At 39.1% G+C, this 7,492-nt stretch overlaps 1 non-coding gene across 1 annotated transcript; it reads right to left on the bottom strand.

The window, feature by feature from the left end:
- Window positions 1-5,400: 5,400 nt before the first annotated feature.
- On the bottom strand, window positions 5,401-5,508 carry LOC112799306 (small nucleolar RNA R71). The gene has a single exon (XR_003200881.1). It is a non-coding gene; the product is annotated as a small nucleolar RNA R71 (small nucleolar RNA).
- Between the last annotated feature and the right edge of the window lie 1,984 nt (window positions 5,509-7,492).

Genomic DNA, 7,492 nt, shown 5'->3' with positions numbered 1-7,492 from the left:
TATTTTTGTAATACATATTACATTATATAATTTTTTTGTATACTTTTTTAATATTATATATGTTATTAGCCCCATGATAATATTTTTAAATTCGTCCCTGTTGACTGTGTGAGTGCATAAATAAGTCAAGTATTCTTCATTGTATCCTGTAGAAAATTTGCGAGTAACCTATTTTTCACACTATTATACATTAGTGGGGGCAAATTAAACCTAAAGAAAAATGTGTGTAATACACACCTCTAAGAGTTGCGCTATTTGATTCACTATTCTTTTTTGAATAATTCACAAAGAAACTCTGACAGAAATTCCATACTTCTTGATTATTTTAAGTTAAGTCTTGAGTTGATTAACCTTAATCTTGTTAATATCTTGGAAAAATAATTGGTGATAATGAATCAGATTAGGTGTGCAAAATGACATTCTAGCATCATGTTCTTAAAAGCTGAATCCATAGAAATAAACTGGTACCTTCATTTTCATATTGCGTATTACATTAAGAAATAATTTTTTGGGAAAATCATGTGCATAAACCAAAGGCAAGGAAAAATTACGTGTATCACCCAAATAGAAAATCATTACGTGTAGTTCCTAGAGGGCATTTCTATGTAAATCGAAGCAGGTAAACTCAATTTAGCATAGTTCTATGTAAATCAAAACAGGAAAATTTGATTTAGTAGAGATTCATGTAAATCGAAATAGCTTCCTTCGATTTATGCATGCATGTCTACGTTTCCATGTAAATTGAATTTTCCCCATTCGATTTATGCATGGTTGGAACGTTTCCAAGTAAATCGAAGTAGCTTAATTTGATTTACCTCCTTCAAGATCAAAGTGAACAAAACGAATTAGGGGAAGCAAATTTACTAAAGTTTTAGCAACATGTATAAATGGATGTTGGGTAATTCGATTTAGTACGGTGTTAATATGTATAAATAGCTGTGGAATGTGAATTCTCCATCATAGTGAGCCCCGTAATGGCTAGTGATGAGAGTGTCTTAGTTTTGGTACACTATAGAGGATCGATTAAGAAAAAAACACATTCCAGAATTAAGATTACAAATAAGGATCTGCTTAATATTTTCATGAAACCTTCGATGAGTTTCACCGAGTTTTAGGATACTATAATCCGAAAAATTAGGGCTGTAGGGCGTGAAAGGGGTGAAAAAGTTATTCTATAGAATTTTGATATTCGTTTTGTGGGATGATGTAAACTATGATTCGTTCGTCTTAGGCAGCAATGAAGATTTGGAAGTTCTGATCCATTGTCATCGGTAATTCCCGGAGGTTAGGACCCCTGAGCTGTTGGCCAAACTTGTGGATGTGGTCTCTAGTTCAGGAGGTTTTAGTCAGAATCTTTTGCCTTTAGCCACGGCACCCAGCTCGAGTTAGAGGCCTATTGGTGCCTCTTCATCTCTATCCATGATTGAGCCTGAGGCAGTTTTGGTGGCCTCTCCGTCCTTTGCTGCTGATCTAAATCGCACTCTTGATGGAAAAAGGGTTGATACTGGGTCAGTAGTTGATGTTGCAATTGCCATGGTCGGCATTGATGATGTGGTCCCATAATCTGTTAGGGTGGAATACCGGATGGCGTGGAAGATGTATTTCAGGATGAGGATGATGATGATGTGGAGCTGATGAGCGGATAATTTGTATACTTTTTGGCATTGTTTTTAGTATGTTTTTAGTATGATCTAGTTAGTTTTTAGTATATTTTTATTAGTTTTTAGTTAAAAATCACTTTTCTGGACTTTACTATGAGTTTGTGTGTTTTTCTGTGATTTCATGTATTTTCTGGCTGAAATTGAGGGACCTGAGCAAAAATCTGATTCAGAGACTGGAAAAGGACTGCAGATGCTGTTGGATTCTGACCTCCCTGCACTCAAAGTGGATTTTCTGGAGCTACAGAAGCCCAATTGGCGCGCTCTCAACGGCGTTGGAAAGTAGACATCCTGGGCTTTCCAGAAATATATGATAGTCCATACTTTGCCCAAGATTTGATGGCCCAAACCGGCGTACAAAGTCACCCTCAGAAATCCCAGCGTTAAACGCCGGAACTGGCACCAAAATGGGAGTTAAACGCCCAAACTGGCATAAAAGCTGGCGTTTAACTCCAAGAAGAGTCTCTGCACGAAAAATGCTTCATTGCTCAGCCCAAGCACACACCAAGTGGGCCCGGAAGTGGATTTTTATGTCATTTACTCATCTCTGTACACCCTAGGCTACTAGTTTTCTATAAGTAGGACCTTTTACTATTGTATTGGCATCTTAGTTCTTCTGGTTCCCTCTCTGGGGCCAAAACCAATGATCACTCTTGTTCTTATGTATTTTCAACGGTGGAGTTTCTACACACCATAGATTAAGGTGTGGAGCTCTGCTGTACCTCGAGTATTAATGCAATTACTATTGTTCTTCCATTCAATTCCACTTGTTCTTGTTCTAAGATATCACTTGTTCTTCAACTTGATGAATGTGATGATCCGTGACACTCATCATCATTCTCACTTATGAACGTGTGACTGACAACCACCTCCGTTCTACCTTCGATTGGGTGAATATCTCTTGGATTCCTGATTGCACGATGCATGGTTGATCGCCTGACAACCGAGTGCTCGTCTGACAAAAGAGCCAACCATTCCGTGAGATCAGAGTCTTCGTGGTATAGGCAAGAACTGATGGCGGCATTCAAGAGAATCCGGAAGGTCTAACCTTGTCTGTGGTATTCTGAGTAGGATTCAATGATTGAATGACTGTGACGTGCTTCAAACTCCTAGCAGGCGGGGCGTTAGTGACAGACGCAAAAGAATCGATGGATTCTATTCCGGCCTGACCGAGAACCGACAGCTGAATTCCGCGTGCTGTGACAGAGCATATGCAATCGTTTTCACTGAGAGGATGGGAGGTAGCCATTGACAACGGTGAAACCCTACACAAGCTTGCCATGGAAAGGAATAAGAAGGATTGGATGAAGACAGTAGGAAAGCAGAGAGACGGAAGGGAAGGCATCTTCATGTGCTTATCTGAAGTTCCTACCAATGAATTACATAAGTATCTCTATCTTTACCTTTTTGTTATTTTCGTTCATCACCATTACTATTTGAGTTTGCCTGACTAAGTTTTACAAGATGACCATAGCTTGCTTCAATACTAACAATCTCCGTGGGATCGACCCTTACTCGCGTAAGGTTTATTACTTGGACGACCCAGTGCACTTGCTGGTTAGTTGTGCGAAGTTGTGTAATGCCATGGTATTGAACACCAAGTTTTTGGCGCCGTTGCCGGGGATTGTTCAAGTTTTGAGCAAGCTTTTGGTAACATCAGTGCCAAGATCCGGCAACAACACCAAGTTTTTGGCGCCGTTGCCGGGGATTGTTGAGTTTGGACAACTGAGGGTTCATCTTGTTGCTTAGATTAGGTATTTTTTTTCTTCAGAGTTCTTAAGAATGAATTCTAGTGTTTCAAAGTGATGTTCTTATCATCACGAAAGCTGATTGATTCTCATCAATTTAGCTCTTGAATGCAATGTCCTGCTGAAGCTTGGCTGGCCATGTCTAATTCCTTTAGACTGAAGCTTTAGACTAACATTGCATGATTCCTGGAATTCTCATTAAGAATTTTGATACCTTTTTCCACTTAATTTTCGAAAAATCCAAAAAAATTCAGAAAAATCATAAAATCCAAAAATTTCTTGTTTGAGTCTAGTGTCTCATTCTAAGTTTGGTGTCAATTGCATGCATTCATTCATGTGTCTTAAGGATTTTCAAGTAATTCTTGATAATTTTCGTGCTCTGATCTTTGAATTCAATTGACTTGAGTGTTTTGTGTGTCTCATATGCATTTTCATTTTGTAAGTGTCAGTAATGTACAAACTGCTAAGTTTGGTGTCTTGCATGCATTGTTAGTTAATTCTTGTTGCATTTTGATTTGTTCTTATTATTAAAAATCCAAAAATATTTTTAATTTGTGTCTTCTCAAGTCAATGATACAGAGAATTGAAGATTCAGAACATACAGCAGAGGAATTATACAGAAAAAGCTGGGCGTTCAAAACGCCCAGTGAAGAAGGACAGACTGGCGTTTAAACGCCAGCCAGGGTACCTGGTTGGGCGTTTAACGCCCAAAAGGGTATAGTTTTGGGCGTTAAACGCCAGAATGTGCACCATTCTGGGCGTTTAACGCCAGGATGGCACAAGGGGGAAGATTCTGTTTTTCAATGCAATTTTATTTCAGGTTTTCAAAGTTTTTCAAAATCAAATCTTTTTCAAATCATATCTTTTCAATCATATGTTTTCAAAATCAATTTCTTTCCTTTTTCAAAGATACTTACTATCAATTAATGATTTGATTCAACAATTCAAGTATGTTGCCTTTTCTGTTGAGAAAGGTTTAATGTTTGAATCATATCTTTTCTTGTTAGTCAAGTTTTTAATTTTCAAAATCAAATCTTTTTAAAATGTTTTTCAAATCATATCTTCCCAATCACATTTTTTTAACCAATCATATCTTCTTAACCACATCTTTTTCAAAATAGTTTTCAATCAAATCTTTTTAATTTCTAATTTCAAAATCTTTTTCAAAAAAATCACTTGATTTCTTTTCCATTTTCATTTTCGAAAATTAAGTAATGTTTTTCAAAAATATTTTCAAAATTTTTCACTTAATTTTCGAAAATCACTTCCCTTCTTCTCACATCCTTCTATTTATGGACTAACACTATCCCTTAATGCAAAATTCGAACTCCATCTCCTTTGATAAGTTCGAATTTTCTACTTCTGTCTTCTACTCTTCTTTTCCTCTGACACTTAAAGGAATCTCTATACTGTGACATAGAGGATTCCACATTTCTTGTTCTCTTCTCTTTCTTATGAGCAGGAGCAAAGACAAAGGCATTCTTGTTGAGGCTGATCCTGAACCTGAAAGGACCTTGAAGCGAAAGCTAAGAGAAGCCAAAGCACAACTCTCTTTAGAGGACCTGAACGAATTCTTCAAGGAAGAAGAACAAATGGCAGCCGAAAACAACAATGCCAACAATGCAAGGAAGGTGCTGGGTGACTTTACTGCACCTACTCCCGACTTCTATGGGAGAAGCATCTCTATCCCTGCCATTGGAGCAAACAACTTTGAGCTTAAGCCTCAATTAGTTTCTCTAATGCAACAGAATTGCAAGTTCTATGGACTTCCATTGGAAGATCCTCATCAGTTTTTAGCTGAATTCTTGCAAATTTGTGACACTGTCAAGACTAATGGGGTTGACCCTGATGTCTACAGACTTATGCTATTCCCTTTTGCTGTAAGAGACAGAGCTAGGACATGGTTGGACTCTCAACCTAAAGAAAGCCTGGACTCTTGGGAAAAGCTAGTCAATGCCTTCTTGGCAAAGTTCTTTCCACCTCAAAAATTGAGTAAGCTTAGAGTGGAAGTCCAAACCTTCAGACAGAAGGAAGGAGAATCCCTCTATGAAGCTTGGGAAAGATACAAACAATTAATCAGAAAGTGTCCTTCTGATATGCTTTCTGAATGGAGCATCATAGGTATTTTCTATGATGGTCTCTCTGAACTGTCCAAGATGTCTTTGGATAGCTCTGCAGGAGGATCTCTTCATCTGAAGAAGACGCCTACTGAAGCTTAAGAACTGATTGAAATGGTTGCAAATAACCAATTCATGTACACTTCTGAAAGAAATCCTGTGAACAATGGGACTAGTCAGAAGAAAGGAGTTCTTGAGATTGACACTCTGAATGCCATATTGGCTCAGAACAAAATATTGACTCAACAAGTCAATATGATTTCTCAAAGTTTGTCTGGAATGCAAAATGCACCAAGCAGTACTAAGGAGGCTTCATCTGAGGAAGAAGCTTATGATCCTGAGAACCCTTCAATGGAAGAGGTGAATTACATGGGAGAATCCTATGGAAACACCTATAACCCTTCATGGAGAAATCATCCAAATTTCTCATGGAAGGATCAACAGAGACCTCAACAAGGTTTCAACAACAATAATGGTGGAAGAAACAGGTTTAGCAATAGCAAGCCTTTTCCATCATCTTCTCAGCAACAGACAGAGAGTTCTAAGCAGAATAACTCTGACTTAGCAACCATGGTCTCTGATCTAATCAAAACCACTCAAAGTTTCATGACTGAAACAAGGTCCTCCATCAGAAATTTGGAAGGACAAGTGGGTCAGCTGAGCAAGAAAATTACTGAACTCCCTCCTAGTACTCTTCCAAGCAATACAGAAGAAAATCCAAAAGGAGAGTGCAAGGCCATCAACATGGCCGAATTTTGGGAGGAAGAAGAGGCAGTGAACACCACTGAGGAAGGCCTCACTGGACGTCCACTGACCTCCAATGAGTTCCCATGGGAATCTGAGGCTCAAAATGAGACCATAGAGATTCCATTGGACTTACTTCTGCCATTCATGAGCTCTGATGAGTATTCTTCCTCTGAAGAGGATGAGTATGTCACTGAAGAACAAGTTGCTAAATACCTTGGAGCAATCATGAAGTTAAATGACAAGTTATTTGGAAATGAGACTTGGGAGGATGAAGCTCCTTTGCTCACCAAAGAACTGGATGACTTGTCTAGGCAGAAACTGCCTCAAAAGAGACAGGACCCTGGGAAGTTTTCAATACCTTGTACCATAGGCAACATGACCTTCAAGAAGGCCTTGTGTGACTTAGGGTCAAGTGTAAACCTCATGCCCCTCTCTGTAATGGAGAAGTTAGGGATCTTTGAGGTGCAAGCTGCAAAAATCTCACTAGAGATGGCAGACAACTCAAGAAAACAAGCCTATGGACTTGTGGAGGATGTTCTGGTTAAAGTTGAAGACCATTACATCCCTACTGATTTCATAGTCCTAGAGACTGGGAAGTGCATGGATGAATCCATCATCCTTGGCAGACCCTTCCTAGCCACAGCAAAGGCTGTAATTGATGTTGATAGAGGAGAGTTGATCATTCAAGTGAATGAAGAGTCCTTGGTGTTTAAGGCCCAAGGATATCCCTCTGTCATCATGGAGAGGAAGCATGAAGAGCATCTCTCAAAACAGAGCCAAACAGAGCCCCCACAGTCAAACTCTAAGTTTGGTGTTGGGAGGCCACAACCAAACTCTAAGTTTGGTGTTGAACCCCCACATTCAAACTCTAAGTTTGGTGTTGGGAGGTTCCAACATGGCTCTGAGAATCTGTGAGGCTCCATGAGAGTCCTCTGTCAAGCTAATGACAATAAAGAAGCGCTTGTTGGGAGGCAACCCAATGTTTTATAATTAACTATTTTCTTTTGTTATTTTATGTCTTTTGTAGGTTGATGATCATGAGAAGTCACAAAATTACTGAAAAAAGCAAAAACAGAATGAAAAACAGGAAGAAAAATAGCACACCCTGGAGGACGCACCCACTGGCGTTTAAACGCCAGTGAGGTTAGCTGTTGGGCGTTTAACGCCCAGTCTGGCACCATTCTGGGTGTTTAACGCCAAAAAGGGGCACCAGACTGGCGTT

This window comes from Arachis hypogaea, chromosome 4, assembly GCF_003086295.3.
Source record: "Arachis hypogaea cultivar Tifrunner chromosome 4, arahy.Tifrunner.gnm2.J5K5, whole genome shotgun sequence".
In the NCBI taxonomy this organism is placed as follows: domain Eukaryota; kingdom Viridiplantae; phylum Streptophyta; class Magnoliopsida; order Fabales; family Fabaceae; genus Arachis; species Arachis hypogaea.
This window is presented reverse-complemented; position numbering and strand designations above follow the sequence as displayed.